Source organism: Cygnus olor, chromosome 2 (assembly GCF_009769625.2).
Source record: "Cygnus olor isolate bCygOlo1 chromosome 2, bCygOlo1.pri.v2, whole genome shotgun sequence".
In the NCBI taxonomy this organism is placed as follows: Eukaryota; Metazoa; Chordata; class Aves; order Anseriformes; family Anatidae; genus Cygnus; species Cygnus olor.
This window is the reverse complement of record NC_049170.1, coordinates 21,934,679-21,948,456: the sequence shown is the minus strand read 5'-3', so window position 1 is coordinate 21,948,456 and position 13,778 is coordinate 21,934,679. Positions and strand designations below refer to the sequence as shown.

Sequence of the window (13,778 nt, the reverse complement as noted above, 5' to 3'; positions counted from 1 at the left end):
CATCCAAGAAGACCTTCTCCAAATGCACCATATATCACCAGGGACCTGCTCCACACTCCAAATGTTTTTTTCATGTAATAAATACTTGACATTTAGAAAAATTGCTTCTAAATTTACAGAGTGCAGTGCTCACAGTTTGAGATTACCCTCTAAACACCCTGAAGTGCCAGCCGCATAAATAAATATCTTTGCAAATAGATTCTCATTTATTAGTTTTGCAAGTGTATTTTCACTTCTTGGAGATGGATGATTACTATAGGAGGAAAGAAACAGCTCTGGTTTAAATTAAATAGTAAGAAAGTGCAGGAGAAAGGCTGATCAAAAAAGTTAATCCCCTCCTTGTTCTTTTTGATTTGTTTTCTCTCTTTTTAATTCAAGTTTCATAAGAATGGCACTATACATCCAAACTGTTCAGCTGTGCTTTATGTCATGGTCCAACCAAACATAGATCAAGCTGTGAAACAGCAGCAAGAGAAAAACTGCAGTTTTAAGAGAGAGGGAAAGCTGTCTATCTGCAGTTCATACATAGTCTCCATCATACAGAACATAAATAGATCTCAAGATGTGGTGTATATACCCCAGTGACACTACTGGGAGAGGACCAAGCATCACTTTTCTCATTTTGAAGAGGACTAAATACTCTCACAGGACTAAATGCTTGGCCATAGAGAAATCAAGAGACTGCTTACTAATATCACTACATAGAGATTAAAAATTAAAGATCCCTACAGAGGCACCCTTCCCTCTGAACTGCAAAGGCATGCCTCATTTCCATGGGGGTGTGTGGGAAGGAAAGAGAGAAAAGGTTTGATGGCTACAAATTGGCTAGCATCCCTTCTCAGTATCGCAAAAGGCCTGTGGGGGGTGCCTATGTTGCAGAGGCTGGAGTATCGATGCAGTTAATAGTGTCATGCAAGGATACAACCTTAATCCACGCACAAGGTGATCCTTTTGTCTGCTTTATCTGTCAAAAAGTTAAACCTCTTGTTCAAGTTGGCTTTCTGTTGTCAGTGGAGGCATGTCGGCACCATGGTGAATGGGTCAGAGGGCCTGTTTCCAGTAGTGACTACTGTTTTCCATCAGTGACTGCTGATGAAGGCTAGGTGAACCCCAACTTCTAGCCTTTCTGAGGGCAAACTCCATTGTTCAGTCTCCTCTTCAGTACAGCCTGAGCCTTAGCAGCCAAAAATACAGGCGGCCAGAGACCCTTGAGCACAAGCTCTGAGACCATGAGCTGAGGGCCTCCAGGTCAGGAACTGCCTTTGTTTTGCCTAGTAGAGTCTGAGCCAGTAACCATGATGGTCATGGTGATTACAAACTTTTATTTTCTTTTGGTTTGGATGTGTCAAAATGTTGTTTCTTGGCCAAATCACCATAATGCTTCAGTCAAACAAGTTTGTCACTTTTTCTGGCAAATGATAGACGAAGCTATGTGGAGTGGATAGAGGATGGAGTTCCTTGTGAGCACAGAATCATGCTTTTGTTGCGGCTTACCTCTTTCTCTGAGCATAGATAACCAGATTCAAGGAATATGCTGCCCAATCAAGCTTCATGACACCCTCTTCATTAATTAATTACACTGAGAACAGGCTCCTGCCTACCTCTGGTTTTGGTTCTCTTGGGAAGGTCTAGCCCATGGCTCACAAAGCCCCTCAGACATAGTTTATGTCTTGCTAATGAATTTATTCAAGTGAAGCTGTGACAATCCCTAAGTAAAAGCAGTTTTACTTGCACTGCTAGATTGCTGAACTAAGCTAAAGCCAACATACAATGGGATTAAACTACTTTTAATATATCTATTGAGGGCTGCTCAACAGTTTAACTGCACAAATCCAACACTGATTTCAACAATGAACATTTCATAAAGAGCTTTTACATTCTTATTAACTTCTCATGACTGTGAAAATTGTTTTAAAGATCAAGGAAATTAAGTTCACTATGTTTGTTATCGAAAAAGGTACATCTTTCAGAGAATCCTTATCAACTTGATCTTATTGTATGCTATCTTTAAGTAATGTTATACAGTCTGCTACTTAGCTACCGTTTCCATGGTCATGAAGTCTGATGCCACAGGTGTAATGATTGGGCCATAGATAAGCCCATGACTTTGTACAGATAAGGCAGATGGTAGCTCAGTCTGGGCTTGTACCTGCACTTCACCAACGCTGTGGGCCCTGAGAGCACCTAACTGCAGAAAATATGCCCAAGCTTTACAAATCGTGGAGTCTAGGGCATAATTTATCACACCCTAATGTAGACATCTAAAATAAACCAGAGGAATTATGCTCCACTTCTCTCCACAGAGTTTGACCATAGTCACACGAAGACCACGTTTGGTGTCAAAATGCATCTGCTGCTAGACTATAGGCACTGCACTCCCACTCTGGGACTCATTCTCCTCTCCTCTTTTTCCTTTCCCCTGGTCTAAGGTCACTTTGCAGTGATCTTTCATCTCAGCTGATCTCTTGCTGTCTGGCTTTTGAAATTAATATCCTCAGCAAATCACTCAGCTCCTGCAGAGCACATACAACACAATCAGTATAATTACTTCATGTCACACCTCAATTGTCACTTCACTTTAATGGACTGCAAGTAAGATGAACTTGAAAAGTGCTCTAAGTTAATGTTCTTAGAGTTTCTATTTTAGACTCTTATGAAAGATGTTAAATATATTCAGAAAAAGAGATTTCATCCCAGAAATTATTATCCACATTATAGCACAGTGAGCAGGGCCAACAGAGTTCAGGGATCTGTAATTAAGAGACTGTTAAAAAACATTCAGTGTAGACAGGAAAAGGGTAGGACAGGAATGATGGGACTCGTCTGGTAAGTGAGGTGTTTCTGATGTAGAAATTCGTATATCAAGTGTATACTCTGTCTATGAAGTAGCATCCAGTCATTATGGACCATAGAGCTTAGCAGACAAGTCAGCATACTTTGAATTGGACACTTGAGTTGGTGAGATTAACCTCAGCCTATTTGCTTCTACTGCCTCACTCAGCTTTACTGAGCAGGTGAGGTGCCCAAAGGCAGCCAGCTGCCCCATGTCACGGCTGCTAGATCCACCTCCCCCTCTCACCACCCAGGACTTCAGCATGTTTGGCTCTTTCAAATGAAGTAATTCTACACTAGCATTTGAAGAACAGCGTATTTAATATCAGAGTAGCATAATCTCTCATTTTAGGTCATTGCCTGTGTCACTTAATAATCACACACCCTTCATCCTTCCTTTGTCACATTTCTCCACATTGTGTTGTGCACGAGCATATCCAGAGGATATTAAATCTCATCTCTTGTACTTCTATTCCAATGCCTCAGAGAATATTTTTGCCTTTTCTGCAACTAGCTTTGAAACCATTCCTGAGAATGTAACAACTCCGTATTTTTGAAGACTAGAACTGGCTCATTTAAAACCCAGCTAGGATAAGACTCCTTTGGTCCTCTTTTATACCACAATCCACTTTTAGGACATTTACTAAGGCAGCGTGTCATCCAGCCCAACTCCTTCCTTGCCTACAGGTGATTCAGATTTGCAATTTCTGCTTTTCTGGAAAGCAGAAGGAGTCTTAGGAAGGAGTCTTAGGCACCCAGCTGCTGACCAGGCTTGGCAGGAGCAGGTAAGAGCCCTGAGGCAGAAGCTGGGCCCACGCAACGAGAAAGCACAGAAAGCACCGGGCTGCAGCCCACCCCTGGGTTCACCTCTGGGCTCACAGCAAGCTTTTGCATGATGTATAGCGTTCATGGTGAAGTATCAGTTACAGAGAGGCAGCTCGAGTTGACAGACCATTACTGCGTGTTTTTACTCTGCTAAAGCTCATACATAGTATAAGAGCAATTTTCTTTCTTATAAAGGAGATAAAAAGCTAAACAAAAAGAACTAATGCCCCTGCAGGTTTGGATTTACACAAGCAGCACTGCTTTTAGAATTCAGCCAAATTATTTTTGCCCTTAAAGTCTCTCAAAATGCCTAATAAAGTAATTTAGAAGATGAAAGTTTTTCCATTTCTAATACTTTTATCTTTTTTTCCCAGCACATCCAGCATTTCCTCCTCCAATGACAGTGGCGGGATGTGAGCTTCTGAACTAATTCAGCTTTGATTCCCTGTGCTGCAGAAAAGAGGCAACAACTTAAATGCAGTCCTTGTTGGTCTCTCTCCTTTTTCACTTATATGATAAAAGAGTTTCATCCGCATTTATATACTTAAGAGCTAATGCTTTCATTACGGCCTCTCCATTAACCAGATGGTTCCTTCTATAGGTCCGCACAGGCTGTGGGACCCCACCACTCCTATTCACTATTAGCTGGCTCTGGCCACAGAGTGAGGCACCGATACTTCATACAGGATGGAAGAAGGAAGCTAAAACTTGTATGTACCTCAAAACCCAGGCACATTCAGATACCAAAACAAGGGAATACTAGGATCCTTCAGGAGGAGGTGATCTCCCCTCTCTTTTTAAAATGCTGATGGTCTTCCTCAGCCATATGCATACTTTTGCAGCTGCTGGCTGTGGTGTGGCCATGATCCCGGGTCCGCTAGCCCACTGCCATGACTTTCATCTTGTGGCCTAGATTTTAGCCATTCTCCTCTCCTCAACCACCCCAATGAACATAAGTGCCTTTACGTTGCAACATCTTTACATGACACTTTTTGCCTAGCAGTATTTTGAGAGAGGAGAAAAACCTAACCTGGTCTTTGCCAGTCTTGCTGCTTGGAGAAAAATTCCTTAAGTCCTTCTACCACCAGTGACCACGTGTTTCCCATAGCAGAAGAGCCATCTTCATGTGAGAGGGTCTCTCCATAGGAGGATGGTTTCTACTTGCCATGATCCAGAGGCACTACAGCTGTTTGACAAGGAAACTCCAACGCACAGCCACATCCCTCCCACCCTCACCTTCCCCAGCCAGCCTTTTCCAGACTGCTCCCTTCTAAGCAGGGGTTGAGGAAGAGGCAATACTTTGTTTGGGGCACTGCTCACGTATTCTGTACCTGGACAAGCAATCCTGATCACCAGACAGTGCTGCTCTTTCACCAATTAGCTGCTCATCAGCTAAATGTTTGAGATGGCTACACTCATTTTAAGACACTTTCCTTCCACAGCAGAAGTTGCACTTCTGCTTCAGCAACAGCTCAGTTTATGAGGACACATTTGCATCTATACCACACATATATGCAATTCCAGCTGTTAGCATAGCAAACAAAAGAAACCCTTTGTTTCTGAAAGACTGACACTCTATGGGAAGGGGAGAGGTGACAACTGCCCAGATCTTCATCGTTGGGCAGAAGCCACTTCATGGTCTGTGAGGTCCAACGAAACCTTTCAGTTCTCATCCTCTCTTCTGGCTTCAATACAAATTAGCAATTGCAGTTCAGTCCCTAGAGGGCCCTAAAGGATAATACTCCACGTCACAAAACAGCTGCACTTACACATTTGCCCTGATTTGATGAGACAGCCAGCTTCTATTTGGAGAAGTCACAGCAAGCAGCACAGAAGCTAGATGGCCTTCTTTTGCCCTAAAGGGAGAAGTAAATGCAATGAGAGGAAATTCTTTCTCTGAAATTCATCTGTTTGAAGCGCACTTACTACAAGTATCTGTGTGTGTGTCCTATGTCCTGTGTCCTTGAGGTCCACCAGGTATGTGTCTACTAGACATGTACTCATGGTCAGTATTGTCTGTGAAAAACTTTCACATGATTGGTTTTAACGTTTTCAGTTAATCATGTTTCAAATTGCTTGGTTCTTTTTAGAGATATTTTTCAAAATGTATAGCTACTTTTTAGAGAAAAAATGCAACATGTTTTGTTTCTTGTTTGCTTCTTTTTCTTGTTTGAGTTTTCTTCATTTGCTGAAATAAAAAATACAATTATTTCAAGTCAATAGAATTAACAACAGCAGATGGGTAACTGTGTTGCCATACAGGAAAGGAAAAGATTGAAATGACATGAAAGAATTATTTAAGGTATATATCTTTATAGAGGCACCAATGCACAGCCCATACCTGTTTTCAAGCACAGCTTGCTTTCTTCCCTGTTCATTTTTAATGAACTGTTCATATTTGTACTGACAGTGGCTAACACTGCTGTGGAGAAATCAGACTAATGCATTGTCTACACTGCTGTGCCTCAGAAGATGTCTTTTTAATTGCTAAGGCTCAGGAATTAAACAAGAAAATAAATCACAATTATGGCTAATAAGTCTTTATTTCCAAACAGAAACTGCAAAAAAAAAATGTTCTATTACAGAACAGGTAACAAGTGCAGAATTCTAAGTATGCATTGTAACAGAGAAACCATTGCCTCCTCGACAAAAAATCATTAGGCACTTAAAACATGAAAACAAAGTATAAATTGGATCAGCTAACAGATGACTCAACAATACAACTTCATCTTGGTTTTCTGTAGTAAAAGCACACACACGTTTGAGGGGCTTTCCCTGCCTCCTCCTAAATCCTGCGCAGACACATCTATGGTAGGCTGCACACGTGCTACTCATGTGCGGACAGACAACATCGAGTTCACATCTGAAAACATAAATAAGTTCAGCATTGAGAGAATTTGAGGGAACCTTTTTGGAAAGAGCAGCTGCAGAGCAGCTTCATGCGGAGTTTGGCGCCCGTGGAACACAACTACACCAGCTCCAGGGACGGGAAAGCTCTGCTCGGACAACTGCGTTGAGAGCACTGGGCCAGAAGTGAGCACAATGCACCTTTGGAGAGACCGTGAAACCTCTGGGCACGAGCTATTGGGGAAACTTTGTGAAATTACATCTTGACACAAGGAACAGTCTCTGAAAAGAAGAAAACATGCATTTGGCATCCCTTAGCAAAAGTCCCAAGCAGAACCTCTCCATTCACCTGTTTCCTTACTTGTATTTCTTGACCTAAACCAGCAGCAGAGGTGGCCTCTTAGCTCTGCCTTAGAAAGGCAAATCCAAGAAGCAGCTGTCCCAAAAATTCTCTTCTAGAAATCAGTCAGATACCCTCAAAAATGACTTTGGGATGTATCACTGTTATTTTAGGTGGCATTATGTAACTTTCCCTGCAGCTTACTCTGGTAGAATAAAATAAAATTAATATTTTAAAATAGTTTTAATTCAATACCTGAAGAAAAGAACATTAAGAATATTAACATAAAGAACACATCTGAAGCTACTATATAAAATGTGCATATAAAACAGGCAGAAATTTCAGCTACTACACTTCAATTTCACAACAGTCTAAGAACGATTCTGTACCATAAGCACTAAAAATAAATGCACTAAGAAGCAGAAAGAGGATTTTTAGGGAATCACCTCACTGCTAAGCCAAGAGCTGAGAAACCTAGCAGGTTGCTGAACCACAGGTTTGCTGTGAAGGATCTCCTCTTGTCGGGGACTGAAGTGAATGGTGAGGAATTAGAAACCCGTAATCTTGTCTTACACTAGAATATCCCATCCCAACCATTAGCATTATTCATTCTGATAGCCTCTTGCCATAGTACCATGAATTAATGGTGGGATCATGAAAATGCTTCCATTACTCAGCTTTCTGAGCTGTCTCCCGCTGTGGAGAAAAGCAGGATGAAAGAAATAAAAGACAAAACAGCACTAGGTGCAGCAATTTATGTGGCACACTGTATTGCTGATGCTACCTCAGAATTTAGCAAAAGACAGGCTTGACTAGTTATTGGAAGGCAACGCGAGGATGCCATTCCTTCTTGGATATAACAAGGAATGAGAAGGTCCAGCAGTTCTAGTATTTGAATTAAGAAACACAGTCGGAGTGTTTTCATCCTTAAATCGGTATTTGCCAACACTGGCCACTGAAGGGCAGTTATTTCTCACCCACAAAAGGATGTTAGTTCAGTAAATTCTCATACATCACAATAATTTTAGTTCATTTCCCTCGTGATGGGGTCCATGGGACAGGAAGTTGCTCTGAAAGGTTATGTTACAAACAGAGACCGCCAAATAACCATACCAGTTCCTCTGCTTAGTGGTATGCTGCAGATCTTCTCATGCTCTACTTGACACATTATTATAATTTAGAGCCAATTAAGAAATACTTAATATGAGCCTCAAGAAGATCCAGAACAAAGCTTAGCAGTAATAAATTTGCCCACTCATTGTGCCCTGTAGCCGAAAGCCTCAAATGATTCCTTCAGAGTATCCCAAGAGAACAGCAGCCTGTGAAACTCTGGCTATCCAGAAATGCAGAGAAGGAGGATTTTCCTGCCTCAAATGAGAGAATCTGAAACCAAGAGAGCCAGGCTTTACGTGGTAATAACATGCCCCTTTGCCACTACTCTGGGCGAGCAGACCCAGAGAGGAGAGAGACTGGCTGCTGGAATATTGCAAGATAAAGGATTACCTGGCTGTGAATAGTTCCAGCTAAGATATACTTAACCAGCAAGCTCACGTGTAAGAATTTTACTGCTTCAAAGTACTACAGCTCCCTGGTCTCTGCAGATGTTGTATGAGATGCTGGGCTGAGCAGAGGCTGAAAGCCCAGGTGTGCTGAATTGTGTGCAAGTTTATGCAAGCTTACCAAGCGAGAAACAGTATTTCCAGTCAAAGTCTTCATTTACGGTTATCATTTCTGAACCCACTGATGGTGGGCAGCTTATTAAAATGACTGAATTGGGAAAGGCAGAAAAGAGCAGCAACAATCACGGAATCATCTAGGTTGGAAGAGACCTCCGGGATCACCTAGACCAACCTCTGACCTAACACTGACAAGTCCTCCACTAAACCATATCACTAATCAAGAAGTGCAGGTACCCAGAGCCCTTAAGCCCCCTCTGTCCCTGGGGGAAAGATGGGCCCCAGCCCTGCAGCAGCAGAGCAGCCTCCCTGCTGTTCCTGCCCCCAAGGTCCCCAGAGGTGTCGCCCCCCCGGCTTGACGTAGGCTTCGGCGGACAGCTGGGCCCATCCAAGAGCCATCAGATACCAAAAGGGCATTGCTGCATCCCTACATTGCCACCTGCCTGGTCTCACCCCTCCTTTGCTGTGACTGGAATTCCCCTGGCTCTGTTGGCAAGAGCCAATTTTCTCCTTCTGGCGCCAGGTTAGCTTTGTGCCGGCTCGGTGTGCCAAACGGGTCAGTGTGGGAGCAGACAGGCATCACAGACAGCACGAAGGAAGGGCTGGAGCACGAGAAGGGGGGCTGGACCCCATTGCCAGCCCTCACAGCTGAAGTCACCGTGGAGCTACAGCCCGAATTTAGCACCTCAGTGTGAACATTGCTGCCTTCCCTGAGACTGTAAACCAAGCCATCTTAAGTGTGTTTTACTATGCTGCAAGCACAGCAGCGTTTGATTCATAGCCATAGAGGCTCAGTGACAGACAGCAAACAGAACCACGTAACGCCCCCCGAGGGAAAAGCAGTAACTAACTCCAGGCAGCGCCGGATCCTACAGGAAAATGCAACAGTAAAGATTCGGAGGAGAAAAAGGAACAAAAGCAGACAAGCGGGCTTTAATCTAAGGATGCCGTGAACCAGTCATGTGCAAGGACACTGTCAGCCCCTGCAAAGGTGCAGTGGAACTATTAGCACATTGTCAGTGCTTCTATCTTTAGAAAACTATTTAATCTCTGTATTCACTCCACAGCGTGTGACAGCACTGGAGGCCCACAAACCCGAGGAATGATTATTCCTCATACGAAGCAGAGGGAGCTGAGAGGCCCTTCCTAACCTCTGGTCAAGAGTCCTTAATCAAAACCGCACTTGGCTTGGTCTTGCAAAAGCATCATAAACATTCCCAGCCAGGTACCAAATCCATTTACTCATCGTTAACCTGGCACAGATGTACCCTAAATGAGAAATAATTTATTCAGCTGTCAGAGAAAGCATCCTTTACCACAGTGACTGTAATTCGGCAAGTCTTGATTAATCTGACTGCACTCTGCCGCCCAGAAATGCTGCTATTAGCTCGCCTGGCCTGTGCACAAATGAAGCAGGACCAGCCACAAAGCACACGGCAGCAGCGGAGACAACAAATCCAAGCGCGAGAGCTGCGCTCCGGTGATGTGGAGTGGATGCAACCAGCATCACATAATGGCTTCGCGTCTGGAGCATGGCCTGAGAAAGTTACATTAAGGATAATTTCTTAATCTAAAGTCTAACAGACTGTGTTTTTATACTAAGGAGGAGTTAAGAGTATTTGCAGGAAAGGGTAGGAAAGGTTAACAATCCCTCCACACATTTCTTGCCAGTCTTGTGATCCACATAAATGGCTGAGAGCTCTGAGAGCATAAAGGAGCAGGTCTTCAGGTCAATGCCAAGTTCAGACTTCACTGAAGGCACTAAAAAGTCAGAGTATCTGTCCGTGTTACAGAACTTTGCCCCCATTTGTGCTGATCCATTAAACCCTTCAGTTTAGACCTGTTTTGTCAAGGAAACTAGAACAGTTTTCTTCTTTTCAGCTACAACTCTTAAAATATATTCCAATAAACTTTCTAGTTACTAATATACGTGTGTTATAAATAACATAGCTGCACAGAAATAGCCCAGACACACAGTAACTTCAGCTCTGTGGTGTGTCAGAGCACACAGCACACATTTATTCACTGACATAAGGTAATACGGTGCTATCCAACACACTTCTCCACTTCTCTACTTACACAAAACCAGGCTTTGCACTTTAGTCATGCTGAGTAGTTCATCAAATTTAATCTGAGCACTCAATGATATAACCTATGCATCACCTCTAAGCACATACAAACACTTGCAATTGTTGTAGATACCATGTGAGACTGTCTCAGTCTCTAAAAGATGTCTGAATTTTTGGAAGTCAGACCATGTAGCTCACCCAAAGGCGTGAGTGGGAGGTGGCTACAGGGCTGAGTGGGCTTGCAGCCCCTCTCCTGCCACGTAGGGTACTGCTTCTACTGCCATGCAAAGCACAGGAAGAGTCGAGGGCTATAAAGACTGGTCTGGGGTCTGCTGCAACTGCCACACGACTAAACAGAGGCTCTGACAGGTGCTTCTTACAGCTTACCTAAAAATTTCATGCCATGCAGCTACAGGTGTCAACCAGCAAATCTCAAAGGAAATGGAGCTCTTACCTGGGCACAAGGTCTGCACTGGTAAACGTGGCAAGAAATAGTTTCGAGGACTGAGGCCAGCTGTACGTCTGTGTTAGCAAACTCTTTTGCCTCGAAACAGAACGGTAGTTTCAACCCCAAAACTCTTTATAGGGACAGTCCAATCCCAAATCCTGCTACATATGTGGCACTGATCTCTCCCTGCACTGAGCTCAAAGGTGGAGCCAGCCAGGATGGAAGAAAATAAGGGGAATGAATAAAAATTACCTGTGGAGCCTTTTGAGATAATGATCCATAGGCTGAACAGAACTCAGCAAGAAGGAGGAAAAGCTACACAGACAGCCAAGATCATCTCATTGCTCTGCACTACGTGGGGGTAAGTTACAGTCCTTGCCTGAACACAGGTACGTCTTTGACTCCTGGAGGAAATATGAGGTGGCTCTCAACCAAGGCTATTTGCATCACACGAAGTACATCACTTTGCACACCTTCCAGTTACCAACGCTCAGGTACAGTCCACACGAGTGATTTACAGCAAAGAAAAGTTCTTGGAGAAAACTGGTCTTTTATTTGTCTTGTCCAGATTTTGTCTTGGAGCAAATTTGGATGGAGCAAATTTGTCCTTTATCTCTTAATTGGGGTCTTGCAGTAGGCAATCATCCACCACACTTGTAACGTGGATGCGAGGTCTTACAGCAGCCAGCTCTCTGCACAAGTGACAGATGCCCGTGGCCAGAAACTGGCACAAATTTCACTGCTAGTGAGGACAAAATGTGGACGTGTGGCGCTGGAACAGTAACAGATCACAATGAATCAAACCCTTGTGCTCGCCTTTTTCAGTCACCAGCTGGTAACACAGCTGTACCAGCGGCTCAATTATGACATCTTTGTTTCTGGTAAAAGCCCTACTGATATTCAGAGGTCCACTTGTGTATTAGTGGGGTGCTATTAGATTCTGATATCATTATTTGGAAATGGCTCAAAATGCTGAATATTTCTCAGCTAACAGAACGGGAACGATAACGATTGATTCTAACATTTTTAGGATTATTTCTGTGATTATAAAACTGCTGCAAGGTAAACTTTCAAATATTACATCAATATAGAAATGCTCTTATAAGGTATCAGCCTAAAAATGTCTTTTATAAGGTTCAATACATTTAAGCAGTTGTGGTTTGTTGTTTTTTTTTTGGGGGGGGGGGCATAAATAATCCTCAATGAGTGGAAAATTGAATGCTCTGTAAACTATCAGTTGACTGGGGATTTAGTGCTACTGTGGTAAAATGAGTTTTAGTAAAGAAAATACCTGACAGTATCTGACTGTGAAAGGATAAGAAGGACACTTTATCTTTGAACTGATCATTGAGTCTCAAAAAAACCACTGAAACTCTTCTTGTAACAGAAACAGGTTACCACTTTTTTTTCTTTTTTTTTTTTTTCACCACAGTAAAAAATATAAGCAGAAATATACAAGCTGCTACAGCTAGGGGAACAACTGCTTGTTGTAGCGCCCATAAATGTTAATGTGGTTCTTTATTTCACTTTTGTTTTTTGCAGGATGTTGCTCCACTGGACCGTATAGAAACTTCAAGCACAAGAACTGCATGGGGTTTGAATTAAGTAACTGTAATTTTCTTTCTTATATGGCCTGGTACGAGAGTTGACTCTAAAGGGAATATTCTTCTAATAATGCTCGATGCAGTTTCTTTATCTGTGGTCACATAGAGAAAGGTGTTATGCTAGGTGGAAAAAAAAAAAAAAACAGAAAAACTGCTAGGGCTGGTACAGATCATTTTTCTAGTGAATGGTCCATCTCGTGTGTCAGCAGAGATATAGATCTGGGATTGCAGGAACGTGTGCAAAGTCATGCCCTACCAGGACTCTGGGGACTGCAGCATGAAACCTGGTTTATTGTCCTCATTTGGAGCTGAGCTGGACCTTAGACAGGAACAGGAGCAGGAAAAGGGGTTTGAAAATAATTACACATCTCTGGTCCTTCACACAGTTGTTCACAAAATTAACATCATTCACATGAGCGATCCCATTAAATCCACAGCATTATCTATTGGCCACAAAATTAAAGCACATAAACTACTTTACTATCTCTAACCTGAGGAACTTTTTTCATTTGTGCACCCAGGGACAAACTAAGGATGACTTAGCTCTGAATTAAGTACTCCACCATTGCTCTTCTCATCACCTTTCTCATGTAGACAAATGCTAGCCGTTACAGGATCCAGTTCTTAATTGGAAGTGTTCACTGCCAACTCACGGAGCTACCATACAGAGACTGTTGCCTGTATTATGGGATAGTAACAAAATCGCAGATCTTACATCAAAATATTTTAGTAATGCTTTAAGAAGCAAAACATGATGAATGTCACATTGCCACCATCCTGAGCTTGTGCTTTGCTACAATTAAAACAATAGTAAGGAGTTCCATAATTTACCAGACAAATGCTATTTTGTATTAAAAAAAAAGATTACTCGAGATTCAGAAATGTAGCAGTCAGCGTGTGAAAAATCACTTTCTTTTCTCCCCAAGTGTAAAATATTTCTCTATTGTAATAATGCAGTTTAATGCTCACGAAATCACATCGGATCAAATCCAACACCAAGCTGCTGAGATACACAAATTGTCTCCTTAGCATCATCACCCTGGAATTAAAACAATAAAACATGTTACTGATATTACTTGTACAGTAGGAAAACCGCTTGTTATATTCCAAATCAGCCAATAGTTTGGTCCTCTGTGT

General features: G+C 42.5%; 1 protein-coding gene across 1 annotated transcript in view; it reads right to left on the bottom strand.

The window, feature by feature from the left end:
• Positions 1–6,181: 6,181 nt before the first annotated feature.
• ST8SIA6 (ST8 alpha-N-acetyl-neuraminide alpha-2,8-sialyltransferase 6) overlaps positions 6,182–13,778 on the bottom strand; it is a 46,903-nt gene continuing 39,306 nt past the window's right edge. Inside the window, exon 9 of the mRNA XM_040547992.1 lies at positions 6,182–13,680. The gene's annotated coding sequence lies outside the window, so the exon portion shown is untranslated. The remainder of the gene's footprint in view (positions 13,681–13,778) is intronic.